This window comes from Callorhinus ursinus, unplaced genomic scaffold, assembly GCF_003265705.2.
Source record: "Callorhinus ursinus isolate GAN/ISIS: 27379988/994484 unplaced genomic scaffold, GSC_fseal_2.0 scaffold1, whole genome shotgun sequence".
NCBI classification, from domain to species: Eukaryota; Metazoa; Chordata; class Mammalia; order Carnivora; family Otariidae; genus Callorhinus; species Callorhinus ursinus.
In genome coordinates, this window is record NW_027397063.1 from 25777844 (window position 1) to 25802063 (window position 24220).

The window sequence follows — 24220 nt, forward strand, 5'->3', positions numbered from 1 at the left end:
AATTGTATACATAGACTCAAGCCCACTCTTAGTCCTCAGTATGATTCCATAAGCTTTTCCGCCTTGTCTCTATGTTTATAGTTAAATCTGTTTTACTTAATCCTGCTTTTTCTAAGAAGTTCAATTTCTTTCTTTAATTTTATCTGTTAAAGAGAAAATGGACCAACAGTGACTTTCCTGATTCAAACATAGGATTAGCTGAGATAATACACCTTAGGCAGTGTCTTGGGGAGACTGAGAAATAGTTTAGGAAATGAAGTCCATGTTCCCTTATGATAAACAAAATGATCCTTCTTATATATGACACTATCTAGGTATGTTTAATCACTGCATATATATCCACATACTTACATTTTGTTAACATTTATTGTATAAAAATGTTCTTAGTGGACCTCTAACTGATCCATTTTTTTAAAATCTAAGTCTCTCAGGTCTTGTCCAAAGTTTTTGAGAGTCATATACTATGATATGCTCATTTTGATTTAATAATTTACTTCTTACTAAATTTGAATAGGATATATTTAGCCAGACTACATTGACCAGCCAAAATAAGTATATTCCTAAACATAATAGCATATTTAGGTTGCACTTTATAATGCCCTAAGAACTTCCATATAAATTACTTTATTTCTTTTTTTTTAAGATTTCACTTATTTATTTATTTATTTGAGAGAGAGAGCACATGAGCCGGGGAGAGGCAGTGGGGGAAAGAGAGGAACAACAGACTCTGCACTGAATGTGGAGCCCAACAACACAGGGCTGGATCTCGTGACCCTGACATCACGACCTGAGCCGAAATCAAGAGTCGGACTCTCAACTGACTGAGCCACCCAGACACCACTAAACTGTCTTATTTCTTAAAAAGTTAAATATATGTCTTCTCCTTATACTGTGCAGAAACATATTCCCATGTAAGACTTATACATGAATATCCTTAGCAGCTCTTTTTGTAATAACCAAAAATTAGAAGACACTCAAATGTCCATCAATAAGTATATGAGTAAATAAAATATGGTATATCCAAACAAGAGAATGCAATTGAGCAATAAAAATAAAGTATTATACACACTACAACATGGTTGAACTTCAAAATAGTAGTACTGAGTTGAAGACAAAAAATGTATAAATGCTGTATGATTCCATTTCTAGAAAATGCAAACTAATCCAGTAATGGAAAAGTCAGGAGTGACAGTGGGAGAGGGCGACAGGGATAGTCAGTAGTGAAAAAAAGCTGATCAGTGGTAGCCTGATGCTGATCAGAGATACAGCAAAGATAGGGAGTCTACAAGACTATAGAAAAGAACAAGGAAATTCTGGGGTTGTCATATATGTTCATGATCATGATCATGGTTTTACAGGTCACATATATATTTACCTATGTGTATATACATATGTATACACACATGTTGAAACTTACCAAACTGTACACTGTAAGTATGTGCAGTTTACTGTATGTCAGTTGTAGTTCAATAAGTCACTTAAAATTTTTTAAGTCAAATATAAGTTTTCTTTAAGTTTTCTATTCTATGTCAATATTTTCCCTATAGAAGACCATGGTGGATTTAGTACAAACTTTATCACATTCAAGGATCTCCACCACTATTTTGAACAAGTGTCCTGCACTATCTATTCTCTGAATGAATATTATCTTCAATATTCATAACACAAGACAAAACATTTCTCAATTTCTCATGCCAAAGATTTATGGTTAAAGTGATATCTAATAACAGATTCCTAGTTGAGTGTCAAATAGCTCACCACAAAAATTAAAGGGAAAGCATTGAAAATACCACTTACACATAATAGTATTGAAACCTTACATTAATATCGCCCAATCATGAGAAGGTAGAATACCCATGCTGTAACAGTAAGGATAAACGGGACTTGTATGAGAGATTCAGTGAATGCACTATGACACTCTAAAATAGAAAAAAACTTCTAGCCTCTAAGGTAAAGTAAGAAGAAAAAGAGAAATCTTCTTCCTGTTTCAAGATACAGAATTGTCCTCTATATTTATGAGAACCGCTTTTACTTAGAAGCCAGACTATAACCTTTCTCTCAAAATCAGTTAACTTCCATTCTACAAAAAGCCAGGGAAATGCTGATTCTGATGAATTAGGCAGATGATTGTTCTTTGGCAGACATAGTTTACTTGCATTTATATAAACTCTTATACATGAAGGACCAGTGGTAAGAGTGGTAGGAGTGCATTATACAAATTGTAAGTTTTCAAATAGTGCCTTAGTTTAGAGTTCAAGAAAATAAGACAATGGCTTATGAGAAGTTTCCATCACGGTCAGTGAACTCTACTAAACAGTGCTAGCTACTTAGGTACCATGATTGTGCTCTCCAGTTGTGTATTTGAGAAAAAATATTGCACCATATTCGATCAATATGATGTCAAGGCAAGTCTGTTGTCAAAAGTTGATTTGGATTTGATAAATTTCTCATTCTTGAAGTATGAAAATAAAGGAAAGAGAGTATGGAGTCCTGAATAAAACTACTTCAATACTAGGTAAAGTGAACACTATTTTGTAGGGTCAGAGAAGAGAAAAAAAAAAAAAAAGAACTAAAAATTTATTCCTAGTATGAAAGAAAAAAACATGAAAATGGTTATTATTTGTGTTCAAAATAATACAAGTAGAAAAGGTTCCCATGAAATATGTGCAGAAATCCACAGGAAGATAAATAAAAGACAGGAGGATATAATCAAAGATAAACGGGAAAAAAAAAAAAAAGTTAAATACTCCTGAGTGATAGAAAGGAAAATTGCCAGGAAGCAAAAAGTTAAACAGTAAAATTAAATAAAGCCCACCTTTTTTGGACTTGAAAACCAGAAATGAGTATGAAAATAGACTTACTGAGTTAATGAATAAAAAATTTTAGAATATGTACCTGAAAGATAAAAATGATAAAAATGCAAGAGAAAATGTAGTAGATATGGAATATGGAGTGAAGATAAAAACTAAAAGTTGAAGATGTTTACAATGAAAAAATAGAACATTAAAAGAGAAAAAAATATGGTGAGATACACATTTTTTGAAATTGCTGTGACTCTCTTTGGATAGTAGGATCAAACTGTCCCAGATAATACTGATGAAAGGAGAATGACACACAAATCTATGTATGCCATGTGAAATTTGAGAACTAAAATAATAAAGTTAAATTATGCAAACAATTTGTTAGAAAAAAAAAATGCTGTCTACACATAGGAAAATCTGACCAGCCCCTGTTTCTCCTCGGCAAGATTAAATGGAAAAGAGACAAGATTAATGTTTTAAGAGGAAATTTTGTGACTCTCAAAATTCTGTGCCCAGATAAATCATTCATTAAAATCATTCATTAAAATGAAAGAAACCAAAAGATTATTTCATATGTTAATGATCCAGAAAACATATGGAATGAATTCCACAGAAATGTGCATCTTCTAAGACTAAAACTGAAAGAGACAAACTAAAGATAGGTAAAGTGCATAAGCTATAATAGCTAGCATATATTTAAATATATAAGGAAAAAATAAAAAAAGTAAACATTAGGGGCGCCTGGGTGGCTTAGTTGGCTAAGCGTCTGCCTTCGGCTCAGGTCGTGATCCCAGGGTCCTGGAATCAAGCCCCGCATCGGGCTCCCTGCTCAGTGAGGAGTCTGCTTCTCCCTCTCCCTCTGCCCTGCTTGTGCTCTCGGTCTCTCTGTCTCTCTCTCAAATAAATAAAATCTTTTTTTAAAAAAGTAAACATTAATGTTAGAGAATGTGAAAATTATTCATTAATTTATTCAACAAATATATAATGAGTACTCAATTAGAACCATAAACTTCCTTTCAGGTGCTGGATATACTGTACTGAGTCAAATAAAAGAACCCATTAGTTCATAAGACTATTATATTTTAGTGGAGGAGACAATAAATAAGGCAAGTGTGTGTGTGTGTGTGTGTGTGTGTTATTCAAGATAGTATTAAGTTCTAAAAAGGAAAAATAAACTGAAAAAGAGGATGTGAACTGAAGCTGGTGGAAAAGGTGTCTGTGTTTTATTGTGAACAGAGAAGTCTGCATTGAGAAGGTGACCTCTGAATGAAGCCCAGGAGGAAGTGATGGAATGTACCGTGTGAACACATGAAGGAAGGGTATTACAGACAGATAAAAGAACTGCTGCACAGGTCTTGATGCAACAGCATGTCTGCCATTTCTAGAAAGAACAAGGCCACCAGCATAGCTGTGAGTGAAGGAATAAGGGACAGAGTATTAGGAGAAGGAGTCAGAGAGAGCCAAGAGCAGAAGTCAGGGCATTCTTACATTGAGACATCAGAGAATGAGAAAGAACCGGAAAAATTGGGGCCAGCAAATTAACAGGAATATCAAGCAAGTGAGGTGTCAGATAAGCCGACAGAAGAAAGTGCTTCAAGTAAAAACAACAGCTAGCTCAAATAAGACAAGAACTGAGAAGCAACATTGGATTAAATGGGCTGGAGGTCATTGGTGACTTCCGCAGAAAGAGATTATTGGTATAATGAAGGTAAAACCTGATTAACTGGGTTCAAAAGAGAACAGGAAAAGAAAAATTGGAGATGAAAGAGGGAAGAAGGGAAGGAAGGGAGGGACAGAAGATAAATGAACAAAAGTCAACACTTTTTGAGGCAACTGACTGTAAGTGAACATATCCTTCTAGTGTGCTGTGCTAGACAGAGTTTTTATAAAACTCTTCCCTGGGACAGGGCTGCAGGAAGTGTCTACGAGTATTAAGAATAATTGTATTTTCCCTGAAGACCTTTGAGGCCAAGTCAGAAGAAGCCACATGAGAAAGCTTTTGATGATGAAATATATTTCATCTCAAAATGTACTTTAAAGGGCAAATGCAGGTTCCAGGAGACAGCCTCTGAACAAATCTGGGAAGAGCCGAGGCTGCTGAGTTTAAAAAGTGACCAAGGGAAAGGAGAAGTAAACTTCTCCTTTTCTATAGTAAAATTTATAATAAAGCCATAATAAGTTAAATAGTGTAGCACTAGTACACATACAAAAATTCTAAAAAAAAGGAAGAAAGTGTTAGGAGGCAATGAGAGAGATCAAAATACATAAAAGAACACAAAAGTAATGATGATCCATGAGCCCATTTAGAAGAAATGAATTGATTATGAAATGATTTGAAAAATGGGATAAATAGTCAAAAGAAATCCAACAAAAATCTTCATTTTATTTCAGCAGTTCTCACACTTATTTAATGAGTGTTTATTGCATATATCTGGCCTTCAAATTTTAGCAATCTTAAAAAATATTGCAATAATTTTTAATCATAAAAATGTTTATAATTAATATTTTTCTACCAATGATAAGGTTGACATCAGAAGCTTATTCCAAGGTATCTATTTTTGGATCAAAGCCGAATATGTTCAGTCAAAAATAGAATTCCACATCTAACTAGTTAATTTCCTAACTCTTTATTTCTACTACATTAGAAAATTCTCACAATTGTTAACTTCTGAGAAAAATGTCAAGTGTTCTGTGTTGTGGCAAACCCTTCCATATGTTCAGGCCAAATGTGAACACCACATTTATGAAGACATTTCTTTTTAGTGCACAAAATGAGACAAAGATAACAATTGGGAGTATTTAGAAACCACCTAAAAATACATATCACATTCAAAAGTAGAAAGTTTAAATGTTTCAAATTTGAGAGATAGTGCCAAATAATTCTGAATCAACTATTTGACTACATCTGACTCTAGAAAGAATTACTTCAAAAATATGCCAAAATATCATTAATTTCTTTTTCTGAGTAGTGAATATAATCAAGAGCTGGGAAAGAATAAAAATCTTAACCAAAATCTAGTTCTATCAATGGTGGCATCATCAAGATTCCCTACAACAAATTTAACATTGTAGTTTTAAGGTAAAAAGTAAATAGATGAAGCTGTTCAAGACACAGGATCTATTCCATATTTAAGTGAATTCTTGAACCCTTAAAAACAGTCTTGGTTGTTTCATCATTATTTGTTTCAAAATGCATAAAAGAAGATTTTCCTTGCATAATGGCAGCTGCCTACTACTGAATCTCTGTAGACATCTTTCATGCAGATTTAAGTTTTTTTTTTTTTTTAAGATTTTATTTATTTGACAGAGAGACAGTGAGAGAGGGAATACAAGCAGAGGGAGTGGGAGAGGAGGAAGCAGGCTTCTCGCTGAGCAGGGAGCCCGATGTGGGGCTCGATCGCAGGACCCTGGGATCATGACCTGAGTTGAAGGCAGATACTTAACCGACTGAGCCACCCAGGCACCCCTTTCATGCAGATTTAAAAGAATAAATAGGGCGCCTGGGTGGCTCAGTCGGTTAAGCAGCTGCCTTTGGCTCAGGTCATGATCCTGGAGTCCTGGGATCGAGCCCCATATTGGGCTCCCTGCTCAGCGGGGAGTCTGTTTCTCCCTCTGCCCCTCACCCTGCTCTCGTGCTCTCTCTCACTCTCTCTTGCTCTCAAATAAATAAATAAAATAAAATAAAAATCTTAAAAAAAAAAAACAAAAGGAGAATAAATAAAACTACCATAAACCACACCTACAGTATAACCAGGAGACAGAGAAGTCCTTGAACTTTCAAGTATATGTAAGTTGAAAAATAAATATCCAAACCAATGAGCCATCTCCAGATCTGCTCGAGCCAAAAGTTAGGAAAAATTATACAGAAAAGATGAGGGAGGAACAGGGGACTAGCAAAGGCAGAAAACAGATAAAATCATCCACAGCAAGAAAAAGTTTCACCCTATGTGGGGAAATATTAAAAATACATATGTGACCAGTTGGACATGCACCAATGTTGATTTTATTTATTTATTTTTTCCAATGTTGATTTTAGATCTCTGCACCTGCCCGCCAGAATATTAGCAGTTTTTGGGAGGCCTTAACTGGATTTAGTCACTTATACTATCCAGATGACCTCAACAACACTTTACTCTCTCAAGGCTACATCCTTGGAACAGCTCCTAGGATGGGAATGGTGGGTGGAATATATACTTGGGGGACAGGGTAGGGAGTAAGGAGCCTCCAGTTTAGAGTCCAACTCAAGGATCAACAGTTGGTCATATCCTCTTGATGACCTCCTCCAAAAGCAAAATGTACCTAACAATTAACAGGCAAACTATTAACTGGGAAATAATTTTGCAACACATATTAATAAAAAGTGTTTAATGTTACTAATGCTTACAAATCAGTGAAAAATGGAGACCCAACATCAGATTGTATTCTCATAGAATGGGTATTAGAAATGCCTGATCAATATACCAAAATAGTCTATTTCACTATTGATATAAGAAATATGCATGCAATAAAACTTTTTTAAATTATTAAAATAGCAAATATTAAAGAGATAACACTCAATACTATATTGACAATATTAGGATTATAAATATTACCAAAAACTGTAATGCCCCATAGGTTAAAAGTCTTTAAACATTCATAATTTGGGCCTGAGTAAGTAATTTTACTTCTTAGAAATATATTCTATGGAAAAAATTAGGGATCTGTTTATAGATCTCTTTTGGAAGTTATTTACTATAAGGATAAAATATGAAAAAAATGGAAATGATATAAGGAAAGAAGAAAATTGTTCAATTTTAGTGGTAAAACAGTACAAAGATTTAAATGGTGTTTTAAAAAATCTTTTATTATTATGAGAAAATGCTAACAATGTGCTAAGTGAAACATGGTATACAAACAATAACAATTTACTAATCTTCTCTTGTTGCTTTGTCTCACTTGGGGAAAATTATCTTTGAGGTTTTTTTAAACCAATTAGAAACCTCTTTATGGGGAGGTAGAAAATTATTTGATAGCAGATATGCAAATCACATTGTTACTTATACTGTGGTGAAAATAAAAGACCTGTTGAAATTATTGGAGATATATATTTTAATAAGTGTGGGAAACTAGTTATAATATAGTTACAGTTTTAATCCTTCTTAATTTTTCGTCGGGCTTCAGAATTAAACTGAATTCCTCTAACTTTAAATAAGTGTAAAAGGCTTTCAAGAATTTGTCAATAACAACAGAATAAGAGGTTTTATTCATACTTTTACCAAGGTATTATACTATCAAGGTATTAAAAAGGAAAACTTGTTCAGCAACCGGTTTTTTAAAAGGGATTTTCTTCAACAATAAGATTAAAAAAAATTATAATAATTATTTAGTCACTTAAAAAAATTTGTAAATGTTAGATTTGATTTTATCATGACAGAATCTTTGACATTTCATGCATGCCACAATGAACTCTCTCCTCTCCACTGCATAAGGAGTATCATTTCACATTGACTGAAACTGGACAGGGATCATTATAGTTCACATTTCAGTAACATGAGTTGAAAATCTAATTGACATTTTGCTGGATCACATCTACACAGTGCTCTACTGTAAATGGCAACTTCACAAGCTGTCTCCTACAGTGACCATTTAAATGGAAATATCTCAGGGATCATGTTCACCCAGCACAGCATCTTCTACTTATCTAAATTCATTGTTCATTGCAATGTACAATGTTCATAGTTAAAAACTCATTACAAAATCATGTTTTGATTAGGCTTCAGACAGTAGATTTGATGGGAAGAGGAAACTATTTAGTTTTATTTTAAAGAAAACTACTGTCAAATGTAAACATCTAAAAAACAAATAACAAGGTTAAAAATGACAACTTTAATAATTTTAGTCCAAAAATTAAGATTCTTTGATGGCAAAAAAAAAAAAAAATTCAGAATAAAATTTAAATGTTCTTTCTGTTCACCCTCAATATCCACTGATTAAACTAACAAGGATAAAAATGATTTAGAAATCATTTGTATAAAACAGAAGAATATGAGCCTTTTATGATCTTTACTAAGGTAATAACGTCAATTAGGAGTAGATTTTCAGTTTACAAAATAATTACATTAGGTACAAATGCTTAAAAATGGTATGATTTTTCATCCGACTCTTGGTTTCAGCTCAGGTCATGATCTCAGGGATGTAGGACTGAGCCCCACATCCAGCTCCACAATGAGCGTGGAGTCTGCTGAAGTTTCTCTCTCCCTCTACCCCTCCCCATGCTCGACTCTCTCTCACTCTTTAAAATAAATAAATAAATCTTAAAAAAAAAAAGCACACTTGTGTATATAGCAGAAATAAAATAAAAACAGTTGCATATTTTGCTTTTGCTATAAAGTGACAGTATATCAGACTTTGCTCCTTGATGGTTTTTATATTAAGTGGGTTTAAACTAACACTGGATCTTGTGACATCCTACATAAGGGTAAAATAATAAAATTGTCAATAAAGTAGGAGAAGGTTGCTGCTCACTTTTTCCCACTCCTTAAAGTATCTTCTTGAAAATATAATAGACCTGATAAGTCCAACCTTTTGATTTTACAATGTAAGGTCATGACTTTACATTGTAAGACATTGTAAGACTATCACAAGGTGCATCCATTTGTCTCTTGAGGAAATAAGAGAAATTTACTTATTATTTATTTTTATCCATAGTCAACCCTTAAACAACATGGGTTTGAATTGTGTGGGTCCACTTGTATGCAAATATTCTTCAATAAATACAGTGCAGTACTATAAATGTATTTTCTCTTATAATTTTCTTTACAACATTTTCTTTTCTCTAGCTTACTTTAAGAATATGGCATATGATACATATAACATACAAAATATGTTTTTACAGGCTGTTTATTTTATCAGTAAGGTCTCTAGTAAACAGTAAGCTATTTGTTAAGCTTTGAGGGAGTCAAAAGTTATACAAGGATTTTTGACTGTGAAGGTTAATGCTCCTAACTCCCACATTGTTCAAGGGCCAACTGTACTTTACCATAGAGATTTGCATGAAATTCTGTCCAGACTTTGTAGTCTCTTAAAAATACTTGCATGCATGTATCATCACTGCATTACTTGGTTTTCTCCCTCTTACATATTAGCACACAGGAAGATTTTTGGTGGCAGTTTTTTTATTTACTCAAAATTAGTGGCAAGATTAATTTTTTATTTTGCATTTTTTCTTAAAGCTTTTTGTGTGATAAAGCACAATCATGGGGATTTCTTAAAAATAGAGTAAGTCAATAGGCACAGATATATGATCGACAGATTAAGGAAAATACTGTATTTCAATGAAAAACTATACATTGTTTAGAGCACACTCTTCTGGGTTGCTGATTCTGATTCTATGGGAGCTCTGCACCCTTCATTGCCTTTTAGCTATTTTACAACTCTGTAAGTTGTAAATAACCGATAGCAATGCAAAATAATTCTTGCCTACAGACAGGCAAATAAATTCTGTTAGGCAAAGGTTCAATTGATTTTCCTCCCTTATAGTGGAAAAAGCCAGTTTTGTGTCATTTGCTCATTCATTTCAATATTTCTGATTTATAAATGTGTCTGTTCTTTAGATTTCTCTTTAAACCAACTGTAACGTGTGCCTGACTCACTCATTAATAATGAGTTAAACAAAATTTTTGCCATATGTTTATCTTATATCCGTATGTGAGTGATTTTACCTTTTTTTAAAAAATAATTATCCCCATAGAGAAAGGAAGGAAGGAAGGGAAGAAAGGAGGGAGGAATGAAGAAGGAAGGAAGAAAGGAAGGAAGGAGAGAGGGAGGGAGGGAGGGAGGGAAGGAAGGAAGGAAGGAAGGAGGGAAGGAAGGAGGAAGGAAGGAAGGAAGGAAGGAGGGAGGCTTGTTCTTTATTAATGTTCTCAAATACTGATACGAATATCAATATCAATACAAATATTGATATGAAAAGAAGTCAATTTAAAAAAACAGGGTTGTCATTCTTGTTGTTCCTTTTCATTGGCATTCCTCTTCCATTATCTTCTTTTAAATGCTAGAAGATGCCCATATTTCGATCCTAAACGCAACAGACTGACAGAGAAAGAGAAGAAAAAAACATATACCATAGAATGGCACATTACCCCATCTCCTTTATTCTTACCTGTTCCTGTAACTTTGCTTTCATAATGGCATATTTCTCTGCCTCTCTTCATGATTTTTATGTTTTATATTGTTATACTTATCAAAATTCTTAGACTAAAGTTATGGAAAGAAAAACAAAGCTCAGCTAAATGTTTACTTTTGTAACACTTCATTTTTTGCTTTGTTTCAGTAAATAGGCTTAGCATATTTGTCTTGATTGACATTATTTTAATTAGTAAACTTTAGAAAAGAAAAATGGAGTTATTTTTTGAGTTTTCTCAAGATAGTCCTCTGATATATCTCTTTAAATAGTTTTAATCATTCAGAATGATCATCAAGGGGTAGTATTTACATTTTAACCTACATAAATGACCTTCTTTCCCACTCCCACTGAATTCTAGACCTATTTACATAAACTACCACATGGACTTTGCTCCAGGGGGTTCAGCAAAGCAGCAGAGCTCTGCTCTCACTGAATCAAGAGGTGCGACCTCTATGTCAATAGCTCAGCAAGAAAATTATGTCAACTCTACAATAAATTAATTATAATTCTTTAAAGATAATATACTGCCTTCTGTTAGAATCCTCCACAGAAAAAAACGTAGGTCCATGATTCAACCACCAAAAGAGCTAAAATTAAAAACACTAACAACCTTAAATGTTGGTGAGCACGTAGAGTAACTAATTCTTATATACTGATGATAGAAGTATAAAATGGTTCAATCACATGGAAAAAAAAGATTTTAGATTTTTCTTATAAAACTAAATATAGGGGCACCTGGGTGGCGCAGCCGGTGAAGCATCCAACTCTTGGTTTCCAGCTCAGGTCATGATCTCAGGGTGTGAGATGGAGCCCACATGGAAAGATACACACACACACACACACACACACACACACACACACACACACGTGAGTGTATATATATGTATATGATACATGTATCTGTGTATGTATATACATCAACAAAAGAACTTGCATAAGAATATTCATAGCAGCTTTATTGTTAATAGCCCCAAACTGATAAAAAAAATTCTAAAGTCTATCAATAGTAGCATGGATAAGCATCCTGTGGAATATTCATACTGATATATATGCAACATCACGGATGAAATGTAAATGAACTACTGATATATATGCAACAACATGGATGAAATGTAAAAACACAAAACAAGATGAGAGCATATTATGCTGAGTGAGTGAAAGAAATATTTCACCAAAAAAATGCATATTATGTGATGTCATTTACATGAAGTTCTAGAACAGCCAAAACTACCCTATGGTAAGAACAAGAAGAGTGGGGAGATTGATCTAGAAGAATAGGAGGAACTTCCTGGAGCGACTGAAATTTCTACATCTTGAAATACAATAGGGTTACAAAGCTTTACATTTTTAAAAATATTCATTGGATGACGCATTTAAGATTCACACATTTTATTGTGTGTAATTCTATCTTAAAAAAATCATAGTCAAACATTGAACTCTAATTAATAACACTGATGAAGACATGTGTGCTCAGAAGTGAGATATGCTGATATCTGCAATTTGCTTTGAAAACAAAAAGATGGATTTAAAAAAAATTTTTTAAATAAATAAAAATTTTAAAAATATGGATTTATTGTTGGACAGAAGCATACATAGATGAATATAAAATCAAACAAATGTAGCAAAATATATGTTGCAGAGCCTAAGTAATGGGTATTTGGGCATTTATTATACAATTATTTCCATTTTTTTATATATTTGAAATTTTTCATAATAAAAAATGAAGAAATATAGGGATTTCTAAAACACATATGTAATCACTTATTATCAGCACATTGATTATCTGTTGGGTGGGTAATCAATGGCAAGATTTTAGTATAAAGCAAATCAAGCATTGTGTTGATTCTGTTTCCTAGTGTCCTTCAGCTTCTTATTCTTTCGTGGACATTTGGCGCATTTCCCATTATCCCCTGCAGCTAAGTATGGCAACACTACTTTTGGACTAATGAAATGGGAGTGGAAGTAAAAGGTGCCACTTAGGACTTGTAACAGGGCTCATTCATTTCTCTAGCTTCTTTTTCTCTTTGTTTTAAGTTAAAATGCTGATGTCCTAGTGACCCACCTTCAACCATGCAGACTGAGACAGCAACCTAGAAGTTCCTACCATGAAATCATTCCCTGAAATCTAAAGATCCATTGCCTATTTTTAGACAAAGTCTTATTGGAACACAGCCACACCCATTGTTATATCACGTTATATAAAGTCTAGGACTGCTCGGTTTCCACACCACAGTAGCAGAGTTGAATAGTTGAAATGGAGATGGTATGACCACAAAGGCTAAAATATTTTCTATTGGACTTTTCACCAAATATATATACATTGACCTTTGCTCTAGAGCATGAAAATGATTGGGTCCAAGGCCCTGAGTGAGCTCTTGGAAAAGAGTTGTGACACCAGAAAAGACTGGCCAGATTGTTTTGTAGGAAAGAAACAAACTTCTCCCTATTTAGCTGCTGTTTATTGTTTATGTTTGTGTTCCTTTGTTGTCCTTTTTTCTTGTTGCTATTTTTGGCTCTTGTTTATATGAAAAGTAACCATTACAGTTATCAGTAATATTTGTACATATTATTTCAGGGTCATCCATGCTGCTGTCAATACATAAACTAATTTTAACATCCTCCTATTAAAAAATAACCTAAAAAAATAACCTGGAGCTCCCAGAAGTTAATATTTTGGTATTTGGCATTTTGAAGCTGAAGAGAAATGAAACTTTGATTATGCAGATTATTGTTTCCCTCCTTTAGTGAAGTTCATTGGCTTTTGGCATTTCAAAGACAGAACTCTGGATCTCTTCCCCACAATCCAAAAAGATATTTTTTCCCATTAGACTTTTAAAATAGTTTTCATCGGGGACAATAAATTTCAGTGTCTATCTGTTCAACGGGGGCACTAGGTCATGTCTCTGATGAGTTGCTCAAAAAGCTTTTTTTTTTTCCCTCTCTTCTTTTAAGAAAGAACTGTGACAATAGTTCTACCCAGAGAATGTTCCTCACGTTTTAAAGACTTTAGGAGACATTAACACTACTACAAACAGAGAGAAAATGCCCTACTGGAGAGAAACCACTAAACTTGGATCTGAACATCTGTAGTGAAATCCAGGCCAAGCATTTAGGTCAATGGAATTCCCCACCTGACTCCTCTCTGGCCTTCAGATCTTCGATGTGTACAAGAAAGTGTCAAATTATGAGATAATTTCTAAGGTCTCCTCCAGGTTTAAAATCTCCACCGCTTAGAATCACTGAGTAAAGGCCACATAATCATTTAATATCATACCTTCATTATATGTCACTGTTTTGCTCTGTATGGCTTACAGTTTCTTACTAAGAAAACACCCAACAGTTTAATTTTAAAGCATAAAAGCTGTCAGTTTTGTACTTCCCACTATGTTCTGTTCAGCCTCAAACGATCACATCTTCCTAACTCACGGACCGACACTAAATCGAGCACCATAAGACCTCAGTAAATATTTATTCCAGTCGTGCACCCTAAACTCTATCACCAACATAACACGGGCATCTTTTAAAGATAGGAAGTTAGATCATGTCATTCCTGTATTTGAAAACCGAATATGTCCCGTTTCCCTCAAAATAAAAGCTAATGCATTTGTTTTATGAGTACAATGTGATCTACAAGGTCATAGAAAATCTGCCACCAACTGGTATTGCTTTTTCCTTCATTTCGTTCTGCTCCTACCCTCCAAGCACATCACTGCCAGAGTCCCTTGTTTTGGTTTCCCCCCAAGATCCCCACGACTCACTTCTTCACTTCCTTCAAAGCTTTACTCAATCTTCACCTGTCCCAAAAGCTTATTTTAAATTTTCACTTTCCCTGCTTCCCTACCACATTCCCAGTGCTCCCCTCCCTTCTCTAGATCTTTCCTCCATAGCTTTCACCACCTTATAATATACTACATAGTATACTTCTTTGGGGTGTTGTTTATTGTCTGCCACCCCACACCCCCAACCAAAATGTAAGCTACGCAAGAGGCAGGGCATTTTAGTTCTTTAAGGTACCTCAAGCACTTAAAAGAGTGCCTGGCACAAAATAAATGGTTAATGATATTTGTTGAATAAATTGGAAGAATAAAACCAATTACTGAATTTATTAATCTTTTTTCTCATTAACTATTTACTATGCCCAATATATTTTCTTTAACTATGTCCATTTTCTGTATCTGTGGATGATAAAAATGAAAACAATATTCATAGATGTTATGGACTGAATGGTTGTATCTCCACAAAATTCATAGGTTGAAATCCAAACCCCCAAAGCGATGGTTTTAGGAGGTGGGGTCTTTGGGAAGTGATTAGGTCAAGAGGGTGCAACCTTCATGAATGGGACTAGTGTCCTTATAAAAGAGATCCAGAGAGCTCTCTCAACCCTTGGAAAAGATAGCCATTCAGTCTATAAACCAGGAAGCAGGAGAGCCTCCCCAGACATCAATTCTGCTAGCACCTTGATCTTGGACTTCCCAGTGCCCAGAACTGAGAGAAATAAATTTCTGTTGTTGATAAGCCAACTACTCTATGGTATTCTGTTATGGCAGGGCAAATGGATAAAGACAGGAGGTAATTTTAATAGTATTGAAAAGTAATTTTAAATAGTCAACATAAATGCTAGAATCGACTTACTACTCAATAAAAACATTTTTTAAAAACTACTAATCTTCTTTGTATAAGACATTGTGTTAGACCCTGAAGACTACAAAAGATCTGTTCCTGCCCTCAAAGATTTCTAAAGTTCCTCTTAAGACAGGTAAGTCTTCAAATATTATTAAAGAAGACATAAAGAAGGCATAAAGGAAGGCAAGGAAGAAGTTAAATGTGGTTCTCCTCAGCCTTTAGATTGTGAATTGGGATGCTGATGCTGTCTGTGAAGTGGGCTTCTTTTAAAATCCATTGGCAGTAAATACTTTAGTCCCAAGAAAGTTCAGGGGCAGAAGAGCGGATCAAACTGAAGGGATTTTAGTAGCTCTAATACCACAGTGCAGTGTTTTACAGTTTTCCATGTGGAAGAATAGCCCTTGTTGAGAACTGAGAACATGCCTGTATCATAAGAAACAATTACCTCTCTAGCATCGTCGCGTGCCGACATCACACACTCCCCTTCTTCTGTAGCCAGTTAATGTGTGTCTCTAGTTACTTGCCACATTTGCCAATCTCCCTTTAAATGGCACTTATGAAGGTCCTGCTATCGCTTTATGAACTTTTATTTCCACATTACTCTTTGTTTTTCCAAATCATTTGCCTGTAACTATTCTAAAAGCTTTTAGCAGAGGAAAACCCTTTCATTGAGCTAGTCCAAGGATTTAAAGTAGTTAACCCACGATTATTTTTTAAAGTCCTTGTGCTGCTTCTGCTGTTATAATGCTTCCTGTTACGGCTTCTAGATTATGTTAATATGGAAACTCTCCCAAGTCTAACACTCACAAAGCACACCATTGTTCAGCCTCCCGCAACCCCTGCATTTACTCCTGGCCATAAATTCAATCAGAGTGGCAGATTTACACTCACTCACTATCAGTCAGTACATTGACTTTAAAATTTGGCTCAGAATTTTTCATTACCTCTGTGGAACTTCCCTTACACTCCTATCAGAATTGGCCTCCATTTATACGTGCCCTCAGTCCCTACTTTCTAATAATAAATCTCAAATTCATCAACCCCCTTGTCAGGTCCCTCATCCATGGGCAACAGAGCATTTACCTGGTCTGCCCTCGAGCTGTGGAATTCCCTGAACTGAGCACTCCTCTCCAAATCCCCTGAGCTTTATAAATCCCTTTTTGAGTCTCACTTATTAAAATTTGCTTTTAATATTTGATCTGCCCCTGACACATGCTGCAGGCTTGGCTGTTATAAAGAATATATATATAAGGAGAAGAAAAGTATTTTTATTTTCCTCACCATTTGTGGGAAGGACTGAAATTTCCTCTGCTTCTTTGTCAGTATTTTATGTTTTCCATCATTCTTTCCCTTCTCCCTTTCACTATTAGAACAATCACCCCACAGGCTTGGGTCAGTAACCAGGGTTTAGAGTTAAAGATTGCATGTGTTATGGGATTATAAATAAACTAGTCACAATATCATTAATTAATTTGCACCTAGAGATTGGTATAGATTTTTTTAGGAGACAACATGGAATTCGGAGAAAAATGGCTCTGTCCTTATACAACCCTCCTCCCTCACCAGTCTTGCCAAGCAGCTTTTTCCTCTAGTTTTATCTTAATGAATAACTACTCTGGCTCACCTTCACTCTCTGGTCAGAAGAAAACAGAAAAATGCATTTAGTGGCACTAAAGGACATGTGGCTTTTGTACTGTTCTGGTTAAAAAAACAAGAACATCAAACTTTTGGATATAAATGGTCCGGTCCTATTCCAAAGTAGTCAGTTCCCAGGATCTGCCAGTATCAAAAGAAGGTCGTGTATTTTTGCATTCTCCCTGACATGTAACCCAGCACCACGCACACAGGAGGCATTGCAAAAATGTTTGTACAACACTGAATCGATTATTTTTATCTCGGTCCTTTAATTTTATTTCCATTCCCCCTTGAAAAGGATCCGGTTTTCTCTCTGTTTCCCTACTCATTAGAGTACAGTGTTTCCGTCACCCTCGTCTCTCTTCTACAACTGTTGATCAGCCTATTGATTAGGACCCAGAGCTAGCTGACAGCCAGGAAAGGGCATTATATTCTGGCACAATTTCCTCTAAGTGCTTAATGTGCTTTAAACCCCTCATTCAATTAGATGACACAAGCTATTACACACAAGTGCCCCACCACAGAAAATTACAAGCTCATATCTGAGAGATACAGAGAAAGGAAGGCAGAGAGTAAGTTAATAGGACATTGTCGGTATGTTTGGTAAATCCTGTGGAGTTTAGGGCTCCAGGTTAATATCAGAGTGCCAGGCTATGGAATTTAAACAGCAGGTAGATTTCAATAGCACAAAATACGAGAGAGAACACAGTACAGCTTGATACATTATTCTGTTATTTGAAATGGCTACTGTGTAAAATTCAGCATTTCCCCCGAAACATTTTGAAGATGATTTAGGCCATTGAAAATAATGGCAAAGTTAAAACTTTTTTTAAGGTTAAGGTAACATTACTAAAGTAGGTGACCTGATGGAATTTCACTAACTGGTGGAGTTTTGAGAGTTCTGAGGTATTACACAATAGAAGAAAGCACTTATTTTTCTTTGTGGAAAGGAGGATACAATTAACCTCGTAAGACACAAAACTTAAGGGATGAAGATTATTAGTTATTATTGTTGTAGGATGACAGTGGATTTTACATAAGAACAAAAACATTAGTGTTTCTGCCAGCTATTGGCTGCCCTTTCAGTGGGAATGCACATAAGTTGATAAAATACAATGAGGCTGCTTTTAGCTCCATTCGCCCTGTCCCTGGTGCCTTCATGCAATGCACAAATTTACAACAGTACCTGACCAGCTGAAAATGTTCTTACAATGGATATGAAAACATAAGCTGCCTAGAGAATCAGTCTCACCATCTACTCCAGGCAACATGGAACTTTATGACTATGACAAAACCTTTACTCACATAACAATAGCTGATATTGAAAGCAAAATCAATAAATGCCAGACATAGTATTACAGTTTTGCCTGATTTCAATTACTTTTCAAACTAACTTTATGAGGTGGTTAAGTTTGTTTTCTCCATTTTACAATGAGAAAACTCAAAATGAAACAGTTTGCCCGATGTCACATACAGTTAGTAAGTGGTGAAGACAGGTCTGTAATCTAGACAATATGATTAGAAAGGGCTTAACCATGACATAAACCTAAAGTATATCATAGCGTTTGTTTGGTTTATTCTTAAATAATGATATATTATTTTAAAAAATTGGAATCAGGGGCGCCTGGGTGGCTCAGTCGTTAAGCTTCTGCTTTCGGCTCAGGTCATGGTCCCAGGGTCCTGGGATCAAGCCCCACAGCGGGAAACCTGCTTCTCCTTCGCCCACTCCCCCTGCTTGTGTTCCCTCTCTCGCTGTGTCTCTCTCTGTCAAATAAATAAATAAAATCTTTAAAAAAATAATAAATTAAAAATTAAAAATTGGAATCAATAAATCCAAAAAGGAAAATTAGAATCACCCATAATTTCATTACCAAAAAAGTGCTATAAATATTTTGGGGAATATATTTTCCATGTGTTAGATGATGTATATGTTGTTTGTAACCAACTTTTCTAATAAGCAAGTTTTCTACCTAAGTAATACTTCTATGACATAATTGATGACATGCATGTGTACCTTCTATGAATCATATTTTACCCAATAAATTGCATATTAGTAGTGTTTCCAATTTTATTTGCTATTAAAACACTTCTATGAATATCTTTATCACTAAATCTTTAGACTCATTCTTAGACTCATGCTTAATTAGACTCATTCTTAGACTCATACTTATTTCCCCAATATTTTGAATGTTTTTTATAACCAGAATCTTTTGCAACTACAGTTTTGTCCTCTACCAAGTTATACCAATTTACACTCACTGCCAGTATGTAGTAACACTCATTTACCCCCGCATTAACCAAGTGTCATTTTAAAACAAAAAAATCTGCCAGATAAATAAAACAAAAGTAACAGTCCAATAATACTTTAATTTTTATTTCATCAATAGATAATTTAGAACATTTTGTCATGTTTATTGGTCTTTCATATTTTGGTGAGCAGATGGCCAACTCTTTGTCCATTATTAAGGTATTTGTTGTTTCCATTCATTTGCAATATTTCCTCATATTTAACAATGTCATTACTTTTCCATGTGTATTACATCTTTCCCACTTCATCCTTTGTACTAAAATTTGGTTGAGGTGTTTTTACCATGTGTAGATCTTCATGTTTCATGGTCAAATATCTCAGTCCCCTTTTTTTTTATGATTTATAGAGCTTTATTTTTCATGCTTGGAAGCCATTGCTACAAAAAGATCAGATAAATATTCATCCTTTCCCTAAGGTTTCATGGTTTTATTTTTATATTTAAAATATTAATCCATGTGAAAATTATTTTGTATAAGGTGAAGTATATGGGGGGAGGGGCGGGGGGAGGGAGACAGAGAATCTTAAGTAGGCTCCACATGCAGCACAGAGCCAACGTGGGGCTCAGTCTCACAATCCTGAGATCCTGACCTGAGCCGAAATCAAGAGTCGAATGCTTAACCAACTAAGCCACTCAGGTGCCCCTGAAATAGATATTTTATTTTCACCCCTAAATCATTAATCACTTGATCCAACATTGTTCATTGAATTAACTATCCTTTGCCCACTAACTGGAGATGCCAGTTTTATGAATTACATAACTATTATCTATTTTAGGGTCTGATTCTGATTTTTCTGGTCTTTCCCTTTGATCATCTACATAGATTTTTTTACTGATTACTAGAAAAGACATCTCAAATAGCTTCTCATCAGAAAGTTTCTGGGTCACCCAGCTTTTTTTTTTTTTAAGATTTTATTTATTTATTTGACAGAAAGAGAGAGTACAAGTAGGCAGAGAGGCAGGCAGAGGGAGAGGGAGAAGCAGGCTCCCCGCTGAGCAGGGAGCCCGATGTGGGGCTCGAACCCAGGACCCTGGGATCATGACCTGAGCCAAAAGCAGATGCTTAACCAACTGAGCCACCCAGGTGCCCTGGTCACCCAGCTTCTTATTTTGAATGAATTAGGAATTACAAATTCTTGATGATTAGACATTTTAAAAGAATGAGAAATATCAAAAATGAGAAACTCATTCACTGGTGCTCAACCATGTAGAATCTGAAAGGAATGACTTTAATATTGACATTTTTCAAAAATATTTGCCTAAAATAAAAGAAATCCAAATAGATGAGATATTCAGGCCTATCATTTGGATGATCATATTGTTAGTACTTTTTTTAAGTGCATAGAGTGATCATATAATATAAAAATCATCCTGGGGACATACTTTAGAATTACCTCTGAAGAGATATATGAAATACATGAAAATGTTTTACTAAAGCCACCATGCTACTACCACCTCTAGTAACAGGTAGATTATTGGCAGTGTTAAGTAAAAGAAGTTAGACAAATGTGATCAGACTCACCTTGAGAAATCAATTGACTATGGAACTCAAAGTTTTGAGATTTTTTTAAAGTGTAAGATTTTAATTGAAATCAAGGGGACAATATAAAAATTCACCTAAAATAGATCTCCCGACATATCCTTTTATTTTTTTAAATAAAACTTTCATAACAGAAGCAGCTATTAAAGTAATTGACTTGAACACTCTAGGCTGCAAAAAGTTCCCTGAGGGGTTCACTCTATGTAACAGAGAATACAATCACACTTTGGATCCCCCAGAAAATACAACTCCATAATAAGTGACAATTGTTCATTAGAAATGACGTATTTCTCTTATTATCCATTTCAGTAGTGGGAAAGATATTAGAAAGTTTTACCAAGGTTAGACACCAGACTGTCAGAGTTGTTCCAGGAAAAAGAAAGCAAAGAGAATGTTCATCTTTCAAGGGTAGTCCTATTTTGCAGCCACTTGAGAAATGTAACACCTGCTGCCCCCAAAGTTTTTCCCACCTGCTAAGGTTGTAAAACAGACAGATTGGTCAGCCAGCTTAGATTTCACAGGGCAAGTCTGGAGTAAATAAGCCATTCTACTTAGCTTTGAAAAAAAAAAAAAATCTATTGGAAGTGACAGAGTAGTTGATGAATAGAGATTATTTTGAAGTGTGCTGCAGAAATTGGCCTTGGTACAGGACTTTTTTAAAAGGACATTCTTCTGCTTTGTTGTTAGAATGTAGGAAAATTGTGCAATCTTGCCATAACCCCTTGATTCTTTTCCTCTGTTATGGAGATGGAACTTCCCAAGAAGGGAACCACACTCATGTGATTCACACCAAGGAAAGAAAAGTCAGCTGGTCCCCAGGGAAAATGATGTACCCTTCCCTCTTCACCATAGTTTCCTTTGATTATTTAGGAAGCTGCCATTCATTAATGTGGCAGTTTTATTCCTGTAGGAGAAGAGTTACTTCTTAATTTCCTTCCCTGTGCGTAGATTTACATTCACTGATCACTTCAAGGATAACAGCACCAATTTACCAAGACTCAAAAATCTGCCCAACTATATTCCTCTTCTTCAGGTATAGTGATGATAATCAAACTAGCAATAACATTTAAAAATTGCATGTAATGGGCGCCTAGGTGGCTCAGTTGGTTAGGCAGCTGCCTTCAGCTCAGGTCATGATCCTGGGGTCCCGGGATCGAGTCCCGCATCAGGCTCCCTGCTCAGCGGGGAGTCTCCTTCTCCCTCTGACCCTCTTCCCTCTTGTGCTCTCTATTCTCTCTCTCTCTCAAATAAATAAATAAAATCTTTAAATAAATAAATAAATAAATAAATAAATAAATAAATAAATAAAAGTTGCATGTAATATTAGTATAGCCAGGCCCCATTCTAAAACCTTTATGCATATTATGCAAATATGCATTCAATTCCCATAAACCCCTATAAGACAAGTACTATTATTATTTCCATTTTACAGATGAAGAAACTGAAAAAAGATTAGGCAACCTGTCCAAGATCACAAAATAGAAAGTGCAAATGTATAGAATCCTCACACTTGCTAGAATACAGAATACCATTCCTCTCTAGAGAATAGAGAAAGCTTCTAAAATCTTTCTCAACCCCCTCCATGCCTTACAAAGAGTACATATTATATGATTCCACTTATATGAAGTATCCATAAAAAGCAAAAACAGAAAGACAGAAATATATTAAGACAGAAAGTAGATGAGTTGTCACCCAGGGCTGTGGATAGAAATGGAGAATGACTGTTTCTAAAATTAGATTATGATGATGATGAATATACAAACATTCCTTGAACTATACACTTAAAACAGGCAAATCTTATGGTATGCAAGTTATATCTCAATAAAGCTTTTTAAAAAATATAAAAATCAGCACACTATCCCAACCACTCTACAGGAGAAGGTAACACAGTTGTTCTTCCCCAATCATGAAGCGATGTTCCTGAAAAGGTATATCAATCCCTTGTGAACGACAAGTTCCTTTATGTCATATCATAGCATTGAACGTGCTCCTTTTTAGCATTTGCCAACCACAGAAATGCAGTTTCAAGGATATGAAGTGTCCTGAGTCTTTTTTCATCTTACTTTTTTCAGATATTCCACTGCCTTGCTTCTCTGATTTATTGCATGCAACCCATACTTCCTTCATTATCAGTAACTTACCTCTTAAGAGAATTTCAGTCAATGAGTTTAGGAAGTTTGTTTTTTAATTTTTCTTTAGGAAGATTTTAATTTCAGTCTCTGACTAATTCAATCATCTTTTACTAGAGAGAGAAATCTGAGTCAACATGCTTCCCTAGAAAATGTATTATACAATTTTTCTATCTTTTGCCAACTCCTGTTTCACATTGTCATGTTCCTTTATGATCCCCTCAATTAGGTTCACATCTAAGGCACCTAGATAAGTGAGAAAGTATCTTATTTTAATGTTGTTTTACCAGGATTTTCACTACCTGCTTTAGTAAATCGTTCTAGGATGAAAAATCTTTATGCTTATCTCACAATTAAATTAGCCCTGCTTGAAAGAATTCCAAAGACACTAGAGGAGTTTTTAAAGGCTGGAAGGCTGGAAGGCTGGAGATTAAAAACATGAAAGAGAGAGAGGACACCAAGGGCTCCAAGATGGCGTCAGTCATACCAGTGAAGGAGAAGAAGCTCATGGGTGTGCAACTAGGAGAGCTGCCCAGCTGGATACTGATGTGGGATTTCACCCCCAAGAGCACTGCTGGAGCGTTTCAAAGAAGTTACTACCGGTACTACAAGTATGTCAATGTGAAGAAAGGGGGTGTCGCTGGGATTTCTATGGTGGTGCTGGCAGCTTATATGCTTTTCAACTACTGTCGTTGTTACAAGGAACTCAAGCACGAGCAGCTACGCAAGTACCACTGAAGAGGGCCCAGTGTGGAGGCACATTCGGCATTCCTGACCATGACCTTTGCCTTGCACCCTTGAATCCTTTCACATGCTAATCAGAATGAACATCCAATAAAAGATGACTGGTTTAAAAAAAACACACACACACAGAAGATATTCCATGCAAATCACTAATATTCACATAAATAGAAGCAGGAAACCAGAGCTCCACTGAGGGAACAAACATAGTGTGCAGCTTAGCAACACAGCCTTGGGAACTAGAGTATCTCCACTCTGCCTCTTTCTTCTGCCACTAATGA

General features: G+C 35.2%; 1 pseudogene; it reads left to right on the top strand.

Moving 5' to 3' along the window:
- Positions 1-23669: 23669 nt before the first annotated feature.
- LOC112821053 (ATP synthase F(0) complex subunit f, mitochondrial pseudogene) lies at positions 23670-23985 on the top strand (annotated as a pseudogene).
- Positions 23986-24220: the final 235 nt, after the last annotated feature.